This window comes from Miniopterus schreibersii (genome assembly GCF_964146895.1).
Source record: "Miniopterus schreibersii genome assembly, chromosome: 1".
Lineage (NCBI taxonomy): Eukaryota > Metazoa > Chordata > Mammalia > Chiroptera > Miniopteridae > Miniopterus > Miniopterus schreibersii.
Window position 1 is genome coordinate 77466934 of NC_138101.1, and position 27293 is coordinate 77494226.

Sequence of the window (27293 nt, forward strand, 5' to 3'; positions counted from 1 at the left end):
TTTCAATTATAATTTACATTCAATATTATTTTTGTGTTAGTTTCAGGTGTACAGTGTAGTAGTTGGGCAATCTTATACTTTACAAAGTGATCTCCTTGATATTTTAAGTACCCATCTGGTACCATACATACATATTACAATATTATTAGTTATATTCCCCATTCTGTATTTTACATCCCCATGACTATTTTGTAACCACCAATTTTCACTTCTTACTCCCTTCATCTTTTCCACCGAGCCCTTCAAACCCCCTTTGTTATGGCAAACATCAGTCTGTTCTCTGTATCTATGAGTCTATTTCTATTTTGTTTATTCATTTATTTTGTTATTTAGATTACACATATAAGTGTAACCATATGATATATGTCTCTCTCTGCGTGACTTTTTTCACTTAGCATAATACCTTTTAGGTCCATCATTCATGCTGTCATAAAGATTTCTTTTTTTTTTTTAATGGCTGAGTAATATTTTGTTGTATATATGTACTACCACTTTTTTATCTATTTGTCTTTGAAGAGCACTTGAATTGTTTTTCATAACTTGGCTATATAAATTACACTGCAATGAACATTGGGGTCCATATATTCTTTTGAATTAATGTTGTGTTTCTTTGAATATATATCCAGAAGTGGAACCACTAGGTCATAGGGCAGTTTATTTTTTAATTTTTTGAGGTTATTGAGTTTTTAATAATTTTTTTTATATTAACCTTTTACTGGATGTGTCATTGGCAAATATGTTCTCCCATTCAGTGAGTTATCTTTTGTTTATGGTTTCCTTTGCTGAGCAAAAACATTTTAGTTTGATTTAGTCCCATTTGTTTATTTTTTCTTTCATTCCCCTTGCTTGAGGAGCAATAGTAGAAAAAAATATTGCTAAGGGAAATGTCTGTGATTTTACTGCCTATATTTTCTTCTCAGAGATTTATGGTTTTGAGCATTACATTTAAGTTTTTTAATCCATTTTGAGTTTATTCTTGTACATGGTATAAGACTGTGGTCTAATCAAGGAAATATACACCTTCTTCCTTTCCTCTTCATAAGGTTTTCTATTACTAACAGCCCAAAATATTTATAACTGATTGGTTGTCCTAATGGCCAGGACTTGGTTGCCTACATCCCAAATAGTTAGACAGTATTAATGTAGAATCAAAATGGTGACTGAGGAAAAGGTTCTGTTGAACTAGTTGAAGAAGTTGTGAGAAATTGTCATCCTTTGGAATTGATTAACCGTTGTTCTAAACATAAAGTCATAAAGGTTTCTAATACTTGAGAAAAACCATAAATATGAAAGTAATAAATCTCAATGAATTTGATAAACTTTTGAGCTTTAATTTTATTCGTTGGTAGCTTTCTGTAAGAAGGGATTTTTTTAGTACTTTATTTTTAATGTCCCAGTCAATGTCTTGCTTGATTGTGTATTGTGTATATCTTTTCCAAATGCAAAATTGATATTCACAGAACCATAGTATAAAGCCTCATACATATATGCTTAAGTCCAGGAGTTTTATTGTGAAATGGTTAAGAAAAATTCCAAAGATTTATTTAGATAAGTGTCTAAAAATTTACTAAGCGCTACATAATTCAAAAGTGTCCACACCTTTTCTGTACTGTTCTTTTTTATTTATCCTTATATTGCGTGAGGGCAAATTTAATGAAGATGTTTAAACAATTTTGAGACATATAATGGGTAACTTTTTTCCATGAAGAACTGACTCTGGGACAGTTAAATTACGTTATTGTCATTGTTACTTATTTAAAAATGCAACTTTATTTTACTTAGAATGCATAATTGCTGATTTTCTGATCCTAGACTTAAAAATAACTGGTTATACAAAAATGATACCTGTATCTATGGTAAGAAATGTACTGGTTCAGCAAATAGGCACTTTTTAAATTATATTTTTATTGATTTCAGAGAGAGGAGAGAGAGAGAGAGGGATAGAAACATCAATGATGAGAGACATTCATTGATTGGCTGCCTCCTGCACACACCCTACTGGGGATTGAGCCCACAACCTGGGCATGTGCCCTGACTGGGAATTGAACCCTGACCTCCTGGTTTATAGTTTGATGCTCAACTACTGAGCCATGCTGGCTGGGCAGCTAATAGACACTTTTAAAAGAAGTATGTTGACATTTTTTAAGAAGAGTAATGGAATTTTAGCAAGTTCGTGTGAACCTACTGATGCTACCTTGAAGAAATAGATAGTGTGGTGGAGGTCTTCTCAAGATTAATCTTTGGTGCTGGATCATGTAGCTATGTCATGTAGTCATGTTTTCTAGTTTTAAGGTTATGGATATGAATCAAAACTCATATAATGTGCAGTAGTGTAATTGTGAATGCAGAACAGGATTCATGGGGATATGTGCTATGGACTGAATGTTTGTGTTCTCCCAAATTCATATGTTGATACCATTATCTCCAAAATGATCATATGCATTTGAAAATAGGATTTGGGGGAGGTAATTAGATCACAAGGGTGAAGCCGTCCTGATGGGATTAGTGCTCTTGAAAGAAGATACACTAGAAAACTTGCTTTCTCTTTTCATCTGTCCACCAAGGAAATAAACAAGGAAAAAAAGGGCTGCCTGCAAACCAAAGAGTGCTCTTAGCAGACAATGAATCTACCAGTGCCCTCATCTTAGACTGCTCAGCTAACAGAACTGTGAAAGATAAATGTTTCTTATTTACGCCACTGAGTTTATGATGTTCTTGTTACAGCAGCCTGAGCTGACTGATACATATTGCAAGATCTAAATTACCCACAAATAGAGAGATATTCATGGATACTCTGAGAGAGTGTTATTTGGAGATGAGAAATCCATTAAACGACAAAGTGTAAGACTGGTGCTGATAGTGACTCCTTCAACATTTCTTCGCAGAGCCTTGGGCCACATGTGAATGCCAGTAGCCTTCTCAGTATTTCCATCTAAGAGGTTGAAAAAAGCCTCCCTGTCAACCATGGCTGAGAAGTTGAAAAAAAAAATCAGAGTAATGAGTTATATATTCCATGTCCAGAATCTCTATGAGCTTTACCAATTCTATTTTATTCTATCCTTCTCATTCTATCGCAGGTCCTCATGGTGGGTAGGATTATCTCTACTTCACAGCCTAACTAAACAAGAAGCACAAAAAGTGAGACTCGGAGAGTTTACATGTCCACTCCAAGAAAACAGAGTAAGAGGCAGAGCCAAGATTCAAAGCCAGAGTTTTCTAAATCTAAGCCCCATTGTCCCCTCTCGTCCCTGCCGCCTCTGCACTCCCTTGTTCCACCTCTAGCTTAGGAAGAGTTAATAACGCATGTGTCAGGCTGAATTTTCAGTGCTTTCCATCTCTCAAGCCTTCCAGCATCTTGTATGGCAAGTCTGTTATTCTCTCCATTTTACAGATAAAGAAAGTAGAGCGGAGGGACAGAAAGCTGACTTGGCTAAGGTCACACACTTAGAATGTGACAGAACCGTATAGTCTAGTCTGTGCTCTTAACCACACATATTAGTACCATCATATGGTACACTATATATTTTTACTTATTTTATTTATTGTGTGTTTTTTCCACTCTGGCTATAATGTAAGCTCCTTGAGAAGAGATTTTTATTTTTTTGTTTTTTTTAATTCACTGTCTTTTTCAGGACCTAGAAGAATGTCTACCATATTGAGGATTCTTAATCAACATTTATTGAATAAGACATGCTGCCTCTGTAGGAGCATAGCAGGCTGATATTAGAGACAAGAATTCTCAGGAGTTGGGCCCAAGGTAGCTCAACCTGGGATATTTGTAATGAAGTGTTTTCCCATTGCATGGGCCATCAAGTATTTCCTGGATGACAAGACAAGTGAATTCCTGGGTAAGAAAGCACCGTTGCTCATCCTCTGAGTATTATCCAGTCTGGTATGAGCATCTAATTATAAGAATCATAACACCTCCAATAGAAGATTTTGGTGGCACTGCCCCAGATTCTCTAATGTGGGTGTCAGACAAAGTGGCACACTATTAAGAATACAACAATTGTCAAAGTGTCATGCCAATCACATGACATTCTCCTAGTGTATCTTCAAACTATCTTCCCTCTGTGCACATCTCTGTAGCCAAGCTTCCCTCTTCTTATAAAGACACCAGTCATTGGATTAGGGCCCACACTAAATCCAGTATAACCTCATCTTAACTTGATTACACCTACAAAAGTCCCTGCTTCCAAATAAAGCCACATTCTCAGGCTCTGAACAGACATGAATTTTTGGAGACATGTATTTGATTGAACTCAAAACAATCCATTTTTGTACTATATGTATATCTGGCTTTATACATAGAGAGTAAGACATTTTTGCCTCTTTCCCACCCCCGATCTAATTAATACCTCCTTGGGGGTAATATTGCCCCTCATGAAAAATGCATGCTCTAAGACAGTGGTAAGCAAAGCCTGGTTTGAGGGTCAAATCAGTCTGTCATCTACTTTTGTAAATAGTTTTATTGGCACAGAACCATGCCCATTCATTTGCATATTGTTCAGGGCTGCTTCTGTGCCATAGCTGCAGGATTGTGCAGTTGTAGCAGATACTGTCTGGCCCACAGAGCCCGGCCTTTTACAGAAAAAAAAAATTGTTGTTCCCACTTTTAGAGCATCAGGACTGAGAATTAGATGAAAAGAAATATTTTAGTTCACAGAGTGACAAGTTATCAAATAATATCTTGGCGTAATGATTTCATAATATTCATGGGGCCTAGAGTATTGTCATACTGAGGTGTTTATTACAGTGGAACAAAGGGAAATCAGCAGAGGTCAAGCTAATTTTAGGAGGCTATTTAGATGAAAGAGTGTTTTTAGATATTATGGGCTTAAATGGTAATCAAAGTATGGTCTGAAGGAATTGATCAGATCAAGGGTTTTAAAAATACCAGAAGAAGCAAGCCGGTTCCACAAAGCAGGGAGATTGAATATAAAGTCTGAGTATTTGCTTAGATAAGAAATAGGAAAACTTTGGTTTAAAAAGGCAGGTAGAAACAATGAGGCAAAGATAAGCTGATATTAATAAAATAATTGCTAAAAATAGTATTAATATCTTGTAATTATATGCAATTATATTTTTACCTGGCATTCTAAAAACTCTCAACATATTTTCTCATTAAGTGATCAAAGACAATGAGTTGAATATAATTACAATAACAATATTAACAGTAATAATAGCAAAAGAATTTAGCATTTATTGACCCTCTACTCTGTAACAAAACCAAATCTCAGAAATAAGCTCCCAAGATAGGCCGTTTATTTTTACTTTACAGGTGGGGAAACTGATACATAGAGAAGGTGCTTGCACAAAGTCATAAAAATATATATCCAGCAAGTGGCAAGGCCCAAACTTGCACCAAGCTTTGTTTGAGTTACGTGGATTTTGTTCTGCATTTCTTCAGAGGAACACCAGGAGTATAGACAGACAAGCACACTCTAGAGACCAGAAAGTCAAAAAATGTAGAATAAATGGGCAGGGAAAAAAAAAATGGCAATACGGAAAAGTATTATGATTTGTTTTTCTAAAACACAGATTTTTTTTTTTTTTCCTCTTTGCTGTCATCCTCAATGTTCTGCTTGGGCTTCCAAATTCACAGATACGTGTTTGTATATACTGGCAAATTCCAATGAAAACAACAGATAAATGCATAAGCTTTATGATGATTCTTAGAGGTAGTCACAACCTTTTTCACCTCTAAGTGTCATCTACTGATGAGATTTTAGACTGATAAGAATTTTAACTGAAATAGGAATAGGAAACTCTGCCCCACCCCATCCCAATCTTATCAGGAAGAAACTTAAAAACATTAGTGTTTCATTCAATTTATTTGATATGTATTGAATATCTACATCTACACTGTGCCTGGTATCTGATCCTGCTTTTCCTATTAGGCAGGCCAGGAGAATGCAACCTCTGCTGAGCTAATTCATAAGGGATGCCAGAGCAGGAGGTGGGGGGAGCACCCCTTACCTGCATGTGATAAAAATACCTAATAGTATGTTTAAGAGGTTTAAATCAAGTAACACATAAAAGTATTTGGAGGAATAGTACAATGTAGGTTCTCAAAAACATTATGTTCTCCAAAACATATATATGTATGTTTTTTGTGTGTATATATATATATATGTGTTTTTTTTGTGTATATATATATATATATATATTAAAGAGGAACAAGAGCTAAAGAAAAAAGCTGGGAAAGAACTTGCTCAGAGAAACCAGTCAAAGGGAGTATAATAAAAGCCTGGCGAGAATACAGGTGAAGTGTTGCTACTGAGTCTTTTAGTTTGTAGTTTGAGCCACAACCAACTATGTCTGAATGTTCTATAGCCACAGCTTATCTTTTATAGCACCCACCTGTAAGTGTGACCTGGCCTAGCAATGCCAGATAATTGGGTAAAAGAACAAACTGAGTGCTGAGGAAGGTACCACGAACTTGTTCTAGAACTCAGGAGATGGTCTTTCAGGTAGATTACTTAAAATGGCACAAATCACAGCCTTGTTGTTCGTGTACTAATCCTTGAGTGCAATGCTATATAGTAGGCACTTAGTGGTTCCCAAAAGTGTTCAAGTCCTAACCCCCAGATCTGTGAATATGTTACCCCACATGGCAAAAAGGACTTTGTAGTTACGACTTAGTTAAGAATCTTAAGGTGGAGAGGTTTTCCTGAATCACCAGTTGGACTCTGTGTCATCACAGGGTCCTTTCAAAAGAAAGAAGGAGTCAAGAGAATCAGAGTCAGAGGAGATGTAAGGCAAGAGAGAACTAAAGTGAAGCAGCATGGGAAGGACTTGACCAGCCACTCCTGGCTCTGAAGGTGGAGGAAAGGGCCCTCAAGCTGAGGAATGTGGGCGGCCTCTAGAGCTGGAAAAGGCAAGATGAATGATCCCCTAGAGACTCCAGAGAGTGCAGCCCTGCCAACACCTTGACTTTAGCTGAGTGAAACCCATTTTAGACTTCCAACCTTAAGATTGTAAGATAGTAAATACGTGTTGCTTTAAGCTAATAAATTGGTGGTAAGCAGCAATAGGAAACTAATACAGGCTACCTACTGTATGCCAGGGCATGTCAACAGACAAAATATCCTCAGCCTTCTTCACTGTCCTCCTAGATGTCTCGTGATTCTTTCTAACATCTAAGATAGATGCAAGATTGCTCTTCACAACCCCAAATACAATTTGTATTAAAACACAGGTACTCAGTAAATGTGATACTTTTGAGTAGAATCAAAGTCTGCTAAGGTTGAGACTGCCAAATCATCTGCCAAAGAATCAGTCTTATGTACTTCTTTGTCCAGATGCAATATATGGCAGACCTGGAAGCATCTGCTGCTTCTATGGCTAACCCTGAAGGTCTGCCTCTTTCATATTGTGCATTGGCTATATTATATTTTAGGATGCAAAATGTGTCATCTCCCCTTCCTCTTCCAACACTGCATGCTCCAAGTTATGAATAGAGAAGAAATAGGAAAGGCTGAAAGTAGATGGAAATGAGAGTGTAGAAAGAAGGCATATTTCCATCAGTTTCATGTTTATTTCTCACAGCATGGAGATAGGCAGATGTGGCATAGGAATACTTGGATTTCTCTTTGGGATAGCCACAGTGCTCCAAGATTGTGGTAGATAATAAAGGAAAGCCAGAGGCTAATTTAATTAATTCCCCATCAGACAAGGTCTCTAACTCAGAAACTGTAGCTTTCAATCTCAATCCATTCCCACTTAGCAGAAATTCTTTCAGATACTACTATACGGTCTCTTGTTAACCTTTGTGCCTACTGCTCTTGTATATTTCCATCCTTTAAAAAAGTTTATACTTTCATAGAAGGCTGAAAGGTTAATCAATCACCTACAATTATATCTGCTTAACCTACAGTTACTTCACTTTATTTGCATTTATTTTTAAAATCAAGGGAAATATTTTTGTCCATAGCAGAAATTTACATGAAATAATTCTGCTAAAAAGTTAGATTTGGACCATTGCGTTCTCTCATGTCAGTCCACAAATTCTGCAAGCATTACTACATGAGTAACTTGTTATTACGTTCCTGTATTTAAAGCAGACTTAGTATATAGTGAGTTGATTTTGGACTACTTCAAAAAGCTTTCATTTCTGCAGGGGGGGGGGGAAACTGAATCATTCAGACAGATTAGAGTTCTCAGGATTTCTTTGTCATGACTGTGGTGTCCCTGCCAATTCCATTCTATGGGACAGGCTTTCCTAATTCTGGTTCAGTTGGCATTTTGAGAGAGGTGGATAATATCTTGCTGTGGAGAGCTGAGCCATACTATGCTTTGTAGAGGGTTTAGTAGCATCCCTGGCCTCTACACATTGGATGCTACCCAATGGTGAAAACCAAAAGTGTTTCCAGAAGTTGGCAAATGTCCCTGGGAGGCAAATTTATCTATAGGTGAAAAACACTGCTATACAAAAATTAGAATCAAAAGGAAATGATAGTTCTAGACCTTGATTACATTCTGACACCATCTAAAAGGTGTGTTATGGACAAAGAGAGAAAATGTCTATGAGTAAAATGAGAAAGCTATTTATTAAACTCTGCAACACCTTAGAAAACAATCAACATTCCCTTTGGAATCTTAAAGTGCCCAACACAGGAGAGGAGTCCATTTTCTTCCTACTTCACTATAGACTGAGAACTGGCATCTCCAGTGAGCACAGTGGTCATTAAAGATGTGTACCTGTGGATTGTCAGAGCAGCAGAAATGAGAGGTGGCTCAGGGCAGACCCTGGACCAGCTGTAGCAGTAGCAATCAGCAGCAGCAAGTGAGAAGCTACAGAAGCTTTAACAGTGACACTGGGATATAACAAATGACACAGAGACAGAAGGTGCCTAAAGCTAAGTTTCCAAGGCACCTACAAACAATAGTGGCTGGTTCTATCTTAAAATGACCAAAGTGCTCTGGGGTTCCAAACTAAGCTTAGATCAGAAGACATGATTTGTAGGAGAAGCAATGCTAAAGGGAGTAAGGAGCCCAAATTCACATTGACATTAAAGACAGGTGACTCACCTCCTGAAATAGCCCAGCTATATTTGAAGGGGTGGGAGAAGCTACCTTAAAGAGGGCTTAAGTCCTGAGTAGGTGAGTAGGGAAAATAAAATAGCAAAATCTGGGCATTACAATTAAAATAGGCTCATTTGAATCCATAAGTGATTAAGAACTAGGAAAAGTAGGGTTATGTATAAATAAATACATGAATTCAGTAGTTCACACTAGTAATAGAAAATGAAGTCCTAAAAGGATTTCAGTGACTCTTTACTATGCTTCATGACTACCAAGAAAAATTCAAAATTGATTAAGCCATGTTCCCCCCCCCCTCATTTTAATAAATTTATTCTTAAATGAATTTCTAGTTCTATTCTATCAGTGTCTGAAGTTGAGTTGGTCCTTTGAAGGTACAATGCAATTTTTCATAAGTGATTACATTTTTTATGAGGGTTGTCATACATAGTTTAATATATGATTAAAGCATAATGATTTCAAACATAGAATATTAAGAAAATATATGAAGCGTTCAAATAAGTTAGGAAAATCACAGCTAATCAACCTCACTTGGCACACAGTATCAACTATTTAGTGGCCCAATAGGAATCTTTAACAACTAGTGCAAATCTTATAGATGCAAATGGTGGTAATGTGAGACTTCCTAATAGGGCATAGTGATTGTACATATTTACTTTCTCTCCTTTAAGTACCATTAAAATGACAGTAAGATAATGAAGACATAAATTCACAAAGGCAAAGAGAAAAGGAGAAGAGATAATAGCAGATAAGTGATTTTAACTGTTTGCAAGCTGTGCATGAGATGAAAGAGCAATCACTCTTTTGGCTAGAGGAGGGAGTTATAACTTGAGTGACTACAGAGGTTGATACCAATAAGAGGCAAATCTACTTTTTTCCTTAGAATCCCTCAAGTGCTCAGAATCTGGAGATCCAATTTACTTTTGGAGTAAATTAAAAATAGGGTCACCTCTAATATGACAAATCCATGTGAATACTTTTTAAAATACTTTTTAGAAAATATTTTTGTTGTTGACAGTATTACAGATGTCCTCCATTTCCTTCCCCTTTGCCCCCATCTACCCAGCCCCCACCCCACTCCAGACCTTCCCCACACTATTGTCTGTGTCCATGAGTTATGCATATATGCATATATATTCTTTGGTTGATCTCTTCCTGCCCCTTTCACTTCCTTCCCCACTGAGATCTACCATTCTGTTCCATGCATCCATGCCTCTGGACCTATTTTGTTTGTCAATTTATTTTGTTCATTAGATTCCACATATAAGTGAGATCATGTGATATTTGTCTTTCTCTAACTGGCTTATTTCACTTAGCATAATAATCTCCAGGTCCATCCATGCTGTTGCAAAGGGTAAGATTTCCTTCTTTTTTATAGCCACATAGTATTTCATTGGGTAAATGTATCACACCTTTTTTATCCACTCACCTACTGATGGGCACTTGGCTGTTTCCAGATCTTAGCTATTGTAAATAACACTGCTAAGAACAGAGGGGTGCATATATTCTTTCTGATTGGTATTTTAGGATTATATGGAACCAAAAAAGACCGCAAATAGACTCAGCAATCTGAGAAAGAAGAACAAAGTTGGAGGGATCACAATACCAGATATAAAACTATATTACAAAGCCACTGTAATCAAAACAGCCTGGTACTGGCACAAGAACAGGCAAGCAGACCAATGGAACAGAACAGAGACCCCAGAAATCAACCCACACCAATATGGTCAATTAATATTTGACAGAGGAGGCAAGAGCGTACAATGGAGTAAAGATAGTTTCTTCAATAAATGGTGTTGGGAAATTTGGACAGGTACATGCAAAAAAATGAAACTAGACCACCAACTAACCCCCTACACAAGAATAAACTCAAAATGGATAGGCAGTAAAATCTCAGGCATTTCACAAAGCAGGATTTTCACCAATATATCTCCTAGGGCAAGTGAAACAAAGGGAAAAAAATAAACAAATGGGGCTACATTAAGTACTTTGTAAATTTTTTAAATCTGAAAGGGAAATGTTATATCCAGCATATATGTATATACAGGCACTTATATTAACAACAAACACATACTCTCTATCAGCCATGGAATTGCTGGAATGTCCTGAAGAGAGCCTCTCTCTGTAAGATGAGAAATATATGCTGGCTTATTAAATTGGTTCTCTAATGCAGTGGTTTTTAACCTGTGAGCTACGGCAGACACACTGGTGTGCTACAAGAATTTTAAAAACATGCAATACCTGACTGTTTAGTCAGGGGCACTGATCTCTTTTCCCTTAGATTGTCACATAAAAAAATGACAACAGCCAATACAATAATAGCCATCCAGTGTAAATGAATCAAAACTATTCCTATTTTCTTGGCCAGATCAGCAAATATATGTTTTGGTGTGGCACAGAATTTTACTAATTAGTTTATGTGTGCCCTGAGATGAAAAAGGCTGAAAATCACTGCTCTACTGTGATCTTTATGCAGATCAGACACTGCTGTACTTGACATAACCATGACTGTACAAAATCAAGGATTCTGGGACACAAGGCTTCTCATAATATTTACCACACAAGCTCTTGACTGTTAACAGGTTTCCTGGATATATATAAGGAAGCCCTGGCCATCTGCCCCCAGAATGCAGCCAGCTCAGCAGCTGTCCGACCAACTGTGAATTAGAGGCCTGTCAGGTGCTTTTTGGGGAAGGGATACAATTGTCTGAGTTTGATCACTTCTGAATGAAGACCCACCCAGGACTATAGCAATGGTAGCCTTTTGCAAGGAACTTCCTCAGGTAACCAATATGGATTTCCTCTTATAAGTACCTGTCTCCCTAAACTGACATTGCAGCAGGTAAAATAAAATCCAGCCTCGCCCTAATTTGGTCACCTTGTCTCCTAAGGGTGTTGTCTTTCCCATGAAAGAGCCTGGACCCTTGTTCTTTAATGAATAGAAGTGAATGGAGGGTATAGGAAATGGCAAGACTAGGTGATGGAATATATACACAAGTAATACTCCATGTATTTCTTGCTTCAAGGCTATGTTCCTTTTCTATAACTGTAAATTAAAAAAAAAAGAGCCAGAGGAAACAAACAAATAAAACAACAACACGAGATTGGTTGAAAATAGATTTGGAATGATTAGAGGAGACAATTACAGCTGAAACAAATTAAATGCAAGACTGGGCCTGGGTGATATGAGAGAGGGTGGTGAGGAGACGTGGGAGAAGACATGGAGAAGAAGAAACAGGTGTTGAAAATAAAGATTAAATAAACACCTACATAGGTAATTGGGCACCTAGTTCTTCTGCTCTACCCATTTCTAGAATGGAAGTAGCTGGGATTATAGCTCCTTTTAACCAGGGCACAACATCTGAGGACTAAACTAAACCACCCCAGAGAAAGGGGCTTCTATATATTAAAAATTGTGTTTTAGCCCAGCTGGCATAGCTCAGTGGTTGAGCATGGACCTATAATCCAGTAGCTCACAGTTCAATTCCCAGTCAGGGCACATGCTGGGGTTTTGGGCTTGATCCCCAGCAGGGGGCGTGCAGGAGGCAGCCGATCATTGATGTTTCTATCTCTCTCTCCCTCCCCCTCCTCTCTCTGAAATCAATAAAAAAATATATATTTTTTAAAATCTTGTTTTATCCTTAATGAAAAAGCTAGTTCATCACACATTCAAACTACAGTAAACCCAACAATCGATAAGCCTTGCCCTCTTGTACAGAAAGTCTAATCATATTTTTAATGTCTCACTCTTTAAAAATGATTCCCCTTATAAAACTCTGGAACAATAATATACGATGAAACTTGAATGACCTTGGCTACAGTGATGACTTTTTAGGTGGAACACCAATTCACGATTCATGAAAAAAACTAAGCTGGATTTCATTAATTAAAATCCTCTGCTCTGTGACCAACAATGTTAAGAGAACTGGAAGACAAGTCACATTCTGGGAGGAAATATTTGCAAAAGACGTATCTGATAAAGGATTGCTATCCAAACTGTACAAAGAAAACTTAAAACTCAATAATAAGAAAGCAAACAACCCAGTTTAAAAATGTGCTGAGGAGTTAGCAAACACCTCACCAGAGAAGATACACAGTTAGAAAGTAAGCATATGAAAAGAGGCTTCACATCATATGTCATCAGGAAAACGCAAATGAAAACAATGACATGTCACTGCATGCCTATTTGGCCAAAATCGAAAACACTAATACCACCAAATGCTGACAAGGATGTGGAACAACAGGAACTCTCACTCATCGCTGATGGGAATGCAAAATGGCACAGCCATTTGAGGAGACAGTTTGTCAGTTTCTTATAAGGCTAAATATACCCTTACTGTATGATCAAGCGATCTTGCTCCTTTACATTTACCCAAAGGATTTGAAAATTTATGTCTATACACAAAAATCTGCACATGGATGTTTATAGCAGCTTGCCAAAATTGAAAGTAATGAAGATATCCCTCAAGAGATGAATAGATAAGTAAACTGTGTTATATCCAGAACTCAAAGGTGTATCCTCCTAGATTTCCAAGTTCTACTCTTTCTTATCATAAATTTTTAAAAAATACAAACCATAGTATATTTTTATAAACTATTAGGACATCATTTTACAGAGAAATAAGCAGAATTACCTTAGGAATGACATTGGATTTTGCATTACGTTTCTTAACTCTCTGGAGCAATTAAAATGATGCAAATTATATTATTAACACACATTTATGGTAAATTAAGCTACACCTGAACTTCTGTACAGTTTCCCTTTTCATGTAATGATTAAGTGTGAGATATATAGTAGAATCCACAGAATCGTGTGCAATAATGCTTACTACCTTGTGTTCAATAAACTTTACAATAGGTCATCTTCCAGTTCAGTATTATCTTCTGTGGATTTATTTAGGCTAAATCATATGTAATCCAGGAACAAATACTTTTGTTTGTAGAGTAACTCAGTATTTCCCTTCATTTTAAAAAAATCTTTGTTCACATCACTATATTTTTCTTCATTTTGTTATCTGGTAAAGTTTTGAAGGTATACTCTAGCACAAAAGAATGGAGTTAAGAAGACAAGGTAAAAGTAAAAGGTAAAAAAACATTAAGTAACTATGGAATAATATTTATTAGTCCATCCTAGCAGAAATAGAAATATATATATCTTTAAAAAAAATACAACATACTTCAAAGAGTCTGTATGGCACATGAATATTAAAGAAAAAACAATTCAATTTGTCTATCTGCGAATAAAAAGCTTCTTAAATTTAAAGAATTAAAATTTGAATCTTTATATGAAGAGCAAAATTTATGAACAACAGTTACTGTGTAGGGTCTGGTAATCATATTATGATCTATACAATATATCTGCATATAAAATTTGAATATACAAGATTTACACCACAGACTATTATAAAACCAGTGAAGATTCTGTATTTATAAAGCCAATAAGACTAGTTTAAAAGCTTGGCAAATATATTTATGGACACAATCAGGTTACAATCTGTATTGCAAACAACAGTTCAGTATAAAATAATCTAATAAACTTTAAATGTGGGCATATAATATTGCTTTCCAGTATAATAATAATTTAAACACCAGATTTAGAGAGTTTTAAAAACATAAACCTTCACAGAGGATTTTTTCAATGTGTGAAATAGATTATTTAACAATTCCAGAGGCCATTAAATTACATTACAATAATATGGGTTTTAAAAATTATTTTACACCAAAAGGCAGTTAAAAATTTAGAATATAAGCCATATGAATACCAGGGCTAATTTAAGGATGAAGACCTGTCACTAGAAATATTTAACAACTGTCCCCAGATCACACAATGGGTTTCTATCAGTCAGTATTAGACGATTCCACTCATCTGTGGAATCTAATGAACAAAATGAACTAACAAGCAAAATATTGACAGACTCATATATAGACAACAGGCTGACAGCCTTTGGGGGTGGGCCTGGGTAGGGGGTGGAGGGATTGAGCAAAATGGAAAAAAAAAGAAAAATACTCATGATAGGGACAGGAGTGTGGCGATTGCCAGGAGGAAGGAAACGAGGGGAGGCAGAGGAAGGCATAGGGGGTTAAATGGTGACGGAAGGGGACTTGACTTGGGGTGGTGAATGCAAAATACAATGTACAGACGATGTGCTGTGTAATTGTGAACCTGAAACTTGTATAATTTTGTTAACCTGTGTCACCCTAATAAGTTCAATAAAAAGGAAAAATAAATATTAGAAACTGAAGTTCCTGTTATCAAGAACATTAAGTAAAACTGTTTCATACTCATTTCTGACTTGTGTGTGGTGGCAGAGAAAATCTGTTGTGTTCCTCACCTTTAATTTCTTTACCTTCTGGGCATTTAACAAGAGTATATTTGTGACTTTTCCTGGCAGTGTGGTGAGAGAGATGACTAAATTCTGCAAAATGAAATGTGGGTAGATGATTTATGCCATTTATAGTCTATGTCCTAACCCTTCCCAAGTAGACCTCCATGGTGGCGGGATGCCTCTCTCTGCAGGCTGGGTGGCACAAGCAGTGGTAGAAGGCAGGCTCCTGGCTGGCTGCAGCCCCATTTGCTGCTCACCCTGCCACTCTGCTACCCACACTATACTCTGATGTGAACAAGAAATAAACCTTTATTTTGTTAAGCCAAAGTTATTTTGAGTTGTTTGTCACTGAAGTGAGTCTAACCTTGCTAGTAACCATCTCATTACTTTTGACAGAAAAAGCACTTTTAAAATTTTCATAGAAAATGAATACTTCAGCACCCACTGTGATGGCTAGAAGCGAAAAGATGGGCAATGACAGGTGTTGGCGAAGCTGTGGAGAAACTGGAACCCTCATGCATTGCTGATGGGAATGAAAGCCGGTGCAGCTACTGTGGAAGACAGCTTGGGAGTTCCTCAGAAGTTTTAATAGAGTTACCGCATGACTCGGCAATCACACTGCTAGGTATATGCCCAATAAGAAAGAAAACATGTCCATAGAAACACTTTTTTGCAAATGTTTTTAACATCATTATTCATAATAACTAAGTGGATAAACTAAATGTTGTATATCCATACAATGTGAAACTATTTAGCAATAAAAATGAAGTATTCAGTTATGTTGCAGTATAGATGAACCTCAAAAATAGTATGCTAAGTGAAAGAAGCAATCACATCTAAAATGCCTAGAACAGGCAAATACAGAGAGAGAATAAATTAGTGGTGTCTTAGAGATGAAGTCGGGGTAGGGGAGGGGAAAGGAGAGTGTTACCTAATGGGTATGAGGTTTCTTTAGGGGAGATGAAAAGAAAATGTTTTAAAATCAGATTGTAGTGATGGTTGTACACTAAAACATTGAATTGTATACTTTAAATGTGTAAACTGCATAGCATGTAAATTACATGTCAATAAAACTTATTTTTTAAAGGAAGAAAGGAGATGGGGAACATTGTCATTTGTCTGGATGATTAGCTGCTCACTGGAATACATCATATTGCAAAGCTAATGATTTATTTCCTGTCTTAGACTTAAGAGAGGATTTCAAATCAGGAGTTTTCTGACTTCAGTTATTTTGTTTTCTGTGGCAACTTCTTGGGTAGAAAACCTGAGAGGGGGCAGGAGGGAAGCATGGTCTCTGTGAAGAGAAAGTATGCACATTGAGAATGTGGCCAGAAGTTAAGGCTAAAGTGTGGGGCATAGCTAGTGAGAATTTTTTTGTGGCAGTGAATTACAGGTTTATTTGTAGCATTGGTAAGGTTGGAATTTAATTACCAAATTCTTTGTTCTTTTACCCTTAAACCTTCAATACAAGTCTAGTATTAATGGCACTTGGGGATACTGAAGGAAGAGTGTCAGTATTCCAAGAATTTGAGTTGGTGATCAGTAGTTAGACCAAGGATTTCTGACACTGAGTTGAAAGCTGTTATTGAAAGCAGAATGGCATGGCTTTAAATTAGACTTACTCAAAAGTAAATATAAACCAAACAGTTTTGTAAGAAATGGGATTCTAAAATAGGATTACATCCTTCTAAGTAATACACTTTGATGAATTAAATATAGATATGTATATATGTACACATATATATTTAACTCAAGTATAATTCTGCACACAAACTACTCAGACATATGAAAATATTTAGATGCTAGAAAATGTGCTATATTGGGCAGGTCCTATTGGTTTTCAAAGATGCTCACTTTCCTTAATTGGGTTAGTTAACAGGGATGTAGTCACTCAGCTGAAGTGAGGAAATTAGAGCCTTTAATGGAATTTACTGTACATATTAGAACATTTTATAGGCAGACTCTGAATATGGCTATTAACAATTTCTCCCTTCCCTGTACCCACATGCTTGCCTCTCTTAAGAAGTGAAGTCTATTTCCCATCCCTTGGACATGGCCTGGAAATGTGACCTGCTTTGACACTGTGCCTAGCTTTTCAGTGGCTTGGCAGCTTCTGCATTTGCTCGATTTGGTGAAGTGGATTGCCAGGATGTAAAGAAGCTAGAGCTAGCCTGCCCTGTGTGGCTCAGTGGTTGAGTGTCAACCCATGAACCAAAAGGTCACTGGTTCCATTCTTAGTCAGGGCACATGCTCCAGTGGTGGGCTTGATCCTCAGTAGGGGGCCAACAGGAGGCAGCCAATCAATGTTTCTCTCTCATCGAAGTTTCTATTTCTCTATCCTCTCCCTTCCTCTCTCTCTAAAAACACCCAAAAATATTAAAAAAGAAGGTAGAGCTAGACTATTAAATGACTAGATAGGAAGTAGAGAGAGTGAGAGCCCACACGGAGAAGCACTGAGGCACCAAGCATGGGAATAATGCTTGTATAATTCTGTCTATATAATTGAGTGAACAAAGCTTTCATGGACCCTCCAGGCTATTGAAGCCACTGTCCAAATGCAGCTGATGAGGTGCCCTGGCCAATGCAAAGTGGAGCAGAAGAGCCACCCAAATGAGTGCTACTTGAGTTTCTAACCCTAATGTTCATAAGGAATAATAAATTCTTATTGCATTGTTTAAAGCCACCACATTTGGGGGTTCTTACCCAGAATTAAATAACTGAAAAAAATTGATAACAGAAATAGGTTGTCACCATAGCAAAATCCTAAAATACATGCTAATGGCTTTGTAGGGGGTGAGTTCGAGGCTGAGGAAAAGTGAGGAGAATGTTAGGGGGGGTTGGAATACAGAGAGTAAATTGCTCTTGGAGGCTAGAGAAAGGATATATCACTGCTATAACAAAGAAGATAAAATATATGTCTAGCCTGCCCTGTGTGGCTCAGTGGTTGTGCATCGACCCATGAACCAAAAGGTCACCGGTTCCATTCTTAGTCAGGGCACATGCTCCAGTTGTGGGCTTGATCCTCAGCAGGGGGCCAACAGGAGGCAGCCAATCGATGTTTCTCTCTCATCAATGTTTCTATCTTTCTAGAAGACATACTAAATGACCATGTGAGTTTGGTTAAAAAGATTCCCAGGTAGTATGTATTGAGTAAGTGATTACAGCTACCACCAGGTGGGGCATAAATTGTACCAAGCTGAGCCCTACCCAAATTTCTAACCCACAGAATTATAAGAAAAAATAAATCTCCATTGTTTTAGGTCATGAAGCTTTGGGGTTATTTGTTACATAGTAATAGTAACTGATACAGGCCATCAACAAATCCCAGCTAGAGAAACATTTTCAGGATTCTGGTCCCCAAGATTGGTCTTTCAAAATAGACTCATATATGCATACATTCTAAGTTCCAAACATGACCAGGCACTTATAAGTTGCAAAACAACAACAGAAACAACATAAAACCTTACAAGGTGGGGAAAAATTGCACTTTTAAAAATATATATATATCTCACTGATTTTAGAGAAAGGGAGAGAGAAAGACAGAAATATCAATGATGAGAGAGTCGTCATTGATGGGCTGCCTTCCTGGGAATGTGCCCTGACCGGGAATCCAACTGTGATCTCCTGGATCCTAGGTTGATGCTCAACCGCCGAGCCATGCCAGCCAGGCAATAAGTTGCTCTTTTGATGTTTTATACCCATAATGATGGTTCTTAGGTGACTTGCTCATAACAAAGTCTCTCCCATTTCTCCCTTTTGAAGAACTGGGGGAAAATATTTCAGGTACTCTTCAAGCCTGAAAAACATTCTGAAGGCCTTTGGGCAGCCTGACCTAGCATCTTTAATTTCTTGTGAAATCTTTTTTATTGTCTATGTTTTCCTTTGAGAAGAGAAGAAAGTGTTACATGGTAGGTAGCACTGGACCTTTTCTTCTCAGGCAAAATATGTGCCCAGGAGTAGCTTCCTGTGGTTGTGTTATCTAAATGAGTGTCCTAGAAAATGATCATAATTTTCTCCATGATTGCTCTCACTAAAAGGGAAAACCAGAAGTTAAAAGATTTCTCTAGTTTCCTCTAAGTTATAATTTATCCTGAAAGCTGAAATAAAAGCATGTCTCAGATGACACAGTGGTAACCCTTTTCCATCAGATGTCCCTGTATTTTAAGCTTTGTAGCTGTATAATCTAAAGTAAATATGACTAGTCAGGAGAAAATAATTGACTTAGTGTTAGCATTTGTCACCACAAACTCATTTCTGATTATGAAATTATTTTTAATTTTTTTAAATGAATATGTGGAAGAAGTAGGAAGAGCAGTAGGGAAAGAGAACACTGAGAGGAAAAGGTCCAAGTAATCTGCTTACTCTTTCTCTCTCTCTCTGTCTTTTTTTTTTAGCATTGTTCTGGAACGGGGTTTAATTCCACTCAAAGAGAAAGAGGCAGGATGTGGAAGAGGTCATGACGACCAATACGATTAAGGGATTGTTGAGTCCATAGAAGCATCTGCCACAGCCCAGCTGGTCCCTTCCCAGCCAGGGAGGACTCACCACACCTCTCAAGGCCGTGACCTTATCAAGTAAGCGCTGACCAAACCACATCTATAAATGTTGTAGGAAATATGGCAGAAAGAGAAGCTGGTGGCTTCAGGTCATGCAGGGAGATTACACACAAAAAATTAATATTCAAGCTTGTAAAAAAATTCACAATGTAAGAGAAACTGTAGCTTTTGGGAGACAAAAAAAAAAAAGCCCAAGTCCCAGAGTTTTCAAAGAATCCAACCCCTAAGTTGGTGGGTTGGAGTGAGGATTTAATTAATACCTCATTATTAACCTCACTTACTCCTTGGATTTCATTGATAAATAAAGCTCAAGACTACTTAGAAAAAAGGAGCTCTTCTGCTAAAATTCAGCATCACAAAGTGTCCCCATATTCTTGCTCAGTGAACACGAAATACACTTATCAGGAGACCAAAGGCTCCCACGCACGTTACTTGCTGAATGCAATCACAAAAGCTGACCCAAAGTCAAGCTGTTTTCTTCTTGGGATGAGAGTTGTCACAGTTCCTTGGAATGTGCAGTGCAGGGGTGCAACCCGCCAGCCCTCATAGGTAAAGGAAAGATGCACTTCTTCAGGCCTTGGAACAGGAGGTGGTCCCTTCCCGGTGTGAGGAAGAGCAAAGCTGCCTCTTGCAGCCACTACTCAGGCGGAAAGCGAGACTTTCCCCCACATTCGAGTACATCTGGGCCTCCCCCTCCTTTTTCTTCTTTTGGTAAGTATCCAACTATCCATAAATTTATGGCTACAGTAGAGATTCATGGTGCAATGACTCTCAAATTGGATATATTTTTTTAAATTCTGTCAGAAAGCAGCATTTCTGTTTTACCCCCCAAAACAAGGTCTTGGCAGCCCCTTCAGGTGGGATTGCAGGACGCCTCTGCGACTGGGGTCCGTGCAGGGGGGATTGGTTGGACATGCTGGAGGGTCCAGAAGGCTGTGTCCATCCAGTGTCTCACAGCAGCTGTGGCAGGGGCTCTGCTCTCCAGCTAACCCTGACAGCTTCAATATCGCTAACCAAATTCTGGGTAAGGCAATCCCCCAAATCTGTAGCAATGCAGTGCCTATGAATACGCTGGCCACGATTGTTAAATTGTCCTGCAACCACTTCTCAAACAGGAGGGCGTGGCCTTTCATGTAGATTACAATGTGCTGGTCGCCCTCTGGCTTTTGCCTGGCATCATAGCCACAGAGTGTGTCTCCTGCAGGATCTTTAGTGCAACAGGAGAAGGGCGCCCGCATCTCTCCCGACTTGCATTGGAATGTATTCCTGGGTGAAGTCTATGAGGCTCTGCAAATCCATATCATCCCTGTATGCTCTGATGTTGTTGTGTATAAAGAAATACAGCTGGTCTTTGATCCAGTCTTTGAAAACAATTGCCAGAACGCCAGCAATGAGCTCCAGGAAGAAAATGATTCCCAGGAACACAGAAAAGGGCCATTCTAGGGCCTCCATCAACAAAAAAGCTCCATTACTATTTCACAGTATCTTAGCTCTTGGACTTTCCCTCAGTAATTCTCCTGGCCTGACAGGATCAGGTCTTTGAGGAAACTTGAGAAGGAACATGTTTTCCTGTAGAGCTCCAATGCACCCTGCAAATCCCAAAATGAACATCACTCTTCCCACCACAAGGAAGAGCCAAACCGAGTCAAAGCCACCGAGACTGGTGATGAAAGAGATGTTGGACAGAACTCCATTGAGGACCAGTGACAGGCACTCTTGTTCTGAAAACTGAGTCTCTCCTCACCCTCAGCACCTCACTTGCGATTAGCCAGTGGTTTGTCACTGTGCCTCTCACCTCCGCCTAAAAATTTTTCATTCCATGCCCACAGTCTAATTCTAAGAAATGCTGTTCCCAAAAATCACCATAAGCAAGGTTGATGTTAATCAAAATGCACCAAAACTGCTTAGTAGAACTAAATGGGGTCAAAGCGCTGGGACCTGGGAACTTGGGCAGTTGGCTTGCATGCAGTCTACAGGTAGCACAGGTCAGAGGTCGACTCCATCCTGGTGAACAGATGCTTTCTCTCCCGTTTCCCCTCTACACACGCTCCCCGTGCAGCGAGCCCCCTCTTTCTCTCTTTGGCTTTGCATTCATTCAAATGAAAATTGAGTCTGGTGTTTCACTCCATGGTCTAATCACTGTTGGAAAATTTTTTGAAAAATTAAAGAACTTTCATCTCCTCAGTCTAGTCTGATATAAAAGAAAGGCTATGATAGAGGAAGCCTATACTCTATTCTTGCCTCCCCTTTTCTACTTATTTATAAACCAAGAATATGAAACATTTCAAAAACATATAATGAATAAAAATTTTAATATATATGTTGCTCTTATATGTAAATGTAAACACTACTTTAATACTTAGTAAGTATAGATTTTAGGAGATGCATTTTTGCAAAATATAGTGTCTGTGACAAAGATGGCTAATACATTTTAGTTGACAAGCCACTCTGATAAATGGGTAGTGATACCTGCAAGGTTGAGTTGTAGTCCTAACTTTGCTAGTGTGAACAAGTATCATGATTAACAATATCTACAATAGATACAAGAGGGATAATGTTATTTCTGTTTTGTGATAGTAACACCTGAATTAGGAAATATAGAAAATCAGACATATAGAAAACAGGAATCATCACTTGCAAAAAAGTTAACCAACAGGAAAAGTGGATATTCTAACAGGAAAATAGCTTACAGAGGCTTGTTTATTGGTGTGGAGGAAATTTAATTATTTTGAAAAATGGATAACTACTTTTACCAAATGGAAGGTATGACAAAATGGTAGGCAAAGGAGAGATTTGTGGTATGTGATACTTTTTAGTTGCATTTGAAGAGTAGCATAAATTCTCCTAGGCCCAACTCAAAATAGCAATATCGTCAAGTGTTCGCCCAAGAATCCAAAAATATATTTGAGTGGTCTGTGGCACAAACACACTTATAGATGATGATACAATGTCCTGTGTCAATATTTTCTCTCTAAACTCTGAGACTATAAGCAAGATAATATTCTTTGATTGAGGAATATCTGCTTATATTTAATATATATCTACATTCTTTTTTTAAGTCAGATAACAAAAGGAAGAATACAGAATTTCCAGAGTAATCGAGAACGGGATTCACAGGGAAGAAACATTCTTGATTAATGTGGCCCATGGAAAAGGCAACACAAGTAGGACCGTAGCTGGGGGTGAAAGAAAGGCAAGGGAATGGAAGGCAGTACATATAATATTTTTGTTCAAATGGCTACTTTGAGAAAAGGGTAATGATACACATACACACACATACACACACACACACACACACACACACACACATTGGCTCCATAGCAAATAAATACATAAGATGAGTAGCAATGATTGTTGAACACAACATGGTTTGCAGGTATTCACAAATATAGATGAAAATAAATCATAGAAAATACACAGACCTAAAGGTAACAATAGTCTCAGCCTCCTGGCGATTAATATTCAGAGGAGAGAGAAACTAAAATACAGTCATGATAAAAGAATCTGTCTTTACCAACACCTCATAGATGACTTGGAGAATAAGAAAAGAGCTAGCAGTGGGCAGCAACGGAAAGCTGGAAAAACAAGGATCGGGAAGAATGCATGAAACAGAAAAGGTGTAAGTGAACCAACTACAAGTGGATTAGCAAAGAATGGCAAGGTAATGCCCGAGGAGCTGGGAGAACCTTCCCTTGGAGATTTTGAGGGGATTTCAGGGAGCATCAAAAGGATTGGTTCCAATGCTCTGAAGCTCTATATGATGGCTGCATGTCCTTCAAGTTGCACTTTTTCCTGTGATTTATTCTCACAGCAAAGTAAAATGAAGTTGTTCACAGTAGGAATATAAAGGTTTTCCTGCCTACAGTTCCCTTAAGAGCAGCTTATTGGAGGCCTTTGAATATTTTCAGCTTATGGAAAGACTTTTTATAATAAATTGTGTTTTTCATGTTAAAAAGAGAACTTCAAAAGAAGGTGTTACCATAATTGAGGTATGATAAGTTTGACAGTAAGTGTCATTATCAGAGTTCCACTGACAGCTTTTTGAAGTAAAAAAATATATATATTCTTCCTACAGAGACACAAAAACCTTGTATGGTGCTTAAACAATTTTACCCTATATATTAATATTCTACAACTGCCCCTTCATTCTGAAGGTTACCCAAATTAAAGGCTTTTCATGATATTTGGGCTTTTTAATCTGTTGAACAAAGATGCAGTACTCTCTGGTATTCAATATAGAGAAAATACAAAAATTTAAATGATGAGATGAAAGATAAAAATATGAAAAGAGGTTCTCATGTTTGCCTTCTGCATACCAATGCCTCACCTTGTATGCACACTAGGATGAGCATCCTCCACTTTGAATATCACTTCTGTAAGTAATGTGGAAAGCATGGGTAAATAAGCCAGACAAATCCATGTCATTCAAAGCTTTCCTAAATTTAGCATGAAACAATGTGTTTTCCAAATGAATTATTCTTATTTTTAGCATTCCCCAAAATAGAATATCACTTAATTGAGAAATGCATCACCTCTACATAAAAAATGCTAAATCTCATACACTAAAACTTTTCATTCTTTCTTGTTAGATAGAGCTTTCTGGATTTCCTGAGTTTTGTTTTATAAATAAACTATTAGTGCAAATGTCTAATGAAGCAACAAAAAAAACACTTAAAAATTTAAGTACTGATGTGTTGGCAAGTAAATCTTTTTTTTTTTTTTTAATATGTTTTTAATAATTTCAGAGAGAGGAAGGGAGAGGGAGAGAGAGAAATGGAAACATCAATGATGAGAGAGTCATTGATCGGCTGCCTCCTGCAGGCCCCCTGCTGGGGATCGAGCCCGCAACCCGGGCATGTGCCCTGACAGGGAATCGAACCACAATCTCCTGGATCATAGGCCGATGCTCTACTGATAAGTCACACCGGCCAGGCAACAAGTAAATCTTGAAAGGAAAAATATGTAATTGAAAAAGAGAGAGGCAAAAGTGGAACAGAAAACAAACTGAAATTACATAAAGAAAATCTGAAATTAGCTCCTGATTTTTAAATCAGAACACATGACTTTGAAATGTCAAGGGAAAAGCAGTTAAAATTCAACAGGAAGAGAGTGTTAGGAAGGCGTGTTATGACAAAAATTTGGCTCAGTCATATTTTTCCCCCACAAGCTATATCTTACAAAGGATAAAAGTTGGTGAAAGCTGAATTTTTAAAATTCATGCTCTGTATAAAATTTCCAAATTGGATACACTATTATGAATATTACACTTAAATTTTGCAGCTCCAAACACACAAGAACAAAGCAGGTACTGGAAGTAACACAAAAGAAAATAAATAAATCCATCTACTCTGAGGTATAAGTTGTATTGAGTGGTTCACTAATATGATGAAATCAACCAATTGCTTTGACATAATTTGACACAATTTCAGAATATATAATCTGCTCTACCAGTTTATTAGTTTTTCTACCATTCATAAGACCTACAGGAGTATATATTCCATTATATTTTATCATTTCCCAATTCGAGAGATTAAGATGAAGTGACTTAGCTACTATCCCTCTTGGCCAGTTCTTTCTATTGCCAGATTCCCCTCCCTGATCTCACAATACTAATCAACATATCTGGGAAAATCATCCATAAAATAAGAATAATTCTCTAAAATAATGACTCCATTGTCATAATATATTCCCTATATTTATTGATGTATTTATTCAACAAATACTCATTGGCATTATTCTGGATCCAGCACTTTACTAGATGTTAGTTTTGCATATTACCAGCCTCACAATGAAATTTGGGTAAATAAATAAACAAAAAGCTAAATAACATATGGAATAAAGATATGTAATAGGGTGACTACAATTTAGAAAACAGAAAAGTCTAGTGGTAAGGTTATACATATTCATAGTTAACTATAGAAATGAAAAGCTAAAACATTATAGGAATAAGTCAGATTTAAAGAAAAGCACACAAAACAAGTATCTGAAGACATCAGATTGAGTCTTAACTGTCACTTACCACTAGGTGACCTCAGGCAAGTAACATAAAAATTCTGAATTTCAGTTTTTGATTGATTATATTGGAGAGAAGAAAAGTGGCTTTGCAAACTTTTTCTAGAAAATGAATAAGGATTTCTGTTTTCTATAATGGTGGGACAATAATTTGGAACAATTCTTCCACTAAAAGAACCTAGAAATGTTTCCAAGCCAAGGTCTAGGAGAAGACAGCTGAGATCTAGAGAAGTGAGTCTGGCATTCAAAGACGATTTTTGCCCTGGGGATGTTTGTCAGTCTGGAAAAGACCAGTGAGTATCTGAGCACCTAAGAAGTATTTTTTTACATATTTCCAGTGTCATGAGAGTGAAAGTCTGAATACAGAGCTAGCCAAGTTGTGGATTATGACAAATCCAGTGTGCTTTGTGTTAGGACCCTGAAAGTTGCATCATAGAAAAAGAAATAACATAGAAATAGAATTGTCCTAGTAGAAAATGTAACCCAATTTCAAAAACTTCTAATCCTAAAGATGGATAAAGTAATTTCTAATTGTTGGTGTCCCTGAGTGACTGCTGGAAAGAAATCTAAATCTACCAATCTTACTCTTAACTTATATTTAGAAGCAAATATTTCAAATAAAGAATGTCAAAATAAGAAAATTAACTAGTTACATGAAAAAGTGAGTACATTTCTTAAGTCAACCATGAACAGAAATAGCACAATCTCACCAAAACAGGTCCAGACATAATAATTCATTAAATAATACGCCTGCTATTTTTTTTTTTTAATGTCTTAATTGATTTCAGAGAGAGGAAGGGAAAGGGAGAGAGAGAAAAACATCAATGATGAGAGGGTCATTGATCAGCTGCCTCCTGCACACCCCCGACTGGGGATCAAGCCCACAACCTAGGCATGTGCCCTGACCGGGAATCGAACCGTTATCTCCTGGATCCAAGTTCAATGCTCAACCACTGAGCCACGCCCGGCTGGGCATGCTTACTATTCATGAAGAGGAAAAAGACAAGTTGAGTATTTCAGAATATTTCAACATTATAAAAGGATATGGAAGAGTCCTAAAAATAACAAAGAGATATGCTTTAACTAAAAAATTAAATAAACCAGTATAGGATACCAAAGAAAGGCTTTACCATCCAATTAGACACACTGAAAAGAGAATTCTTAATATGGAAACCAAGTCATAAAAAAACCACAAAGAATCATGTGAGAAAAATTAAGAATAGAGGATAAGAGACATAAAAATATAGCAAAAATATAAGAAATAAAAAATATAGCAATAAATGTAAATAGAGCCTTACCTAGGATATGTAGGACTCTAGCAATAAGATTTGTGAGGCTCCTGTTTTTATAAGCA

At 37.3% G+C, this 27293-nt stretch overlaps 1 pseudogene across 1 annotated transcript; it reads right to left on the reverse strand.

Annotated features, from left to right (window-relative positions):
- Positions 1-20878: 20878 nt before the first annotated feature.
- Positions 20879-21786, reverse strand: LOC308566521 (tetraspanin-5 pseudogene; annotated as a pseudogene). Its single transcript has 3 exons — positions 21723-21786; positions 21475-21615; positions 20879-21366 (listed from the first exon to the last, which is right to left on the reverse strand). The product of its transcript is annotated as a tetraspanin-5 pseudogene (transcript).
- Positions 21787-27293: the final 5507 nt, after the last annotated feature.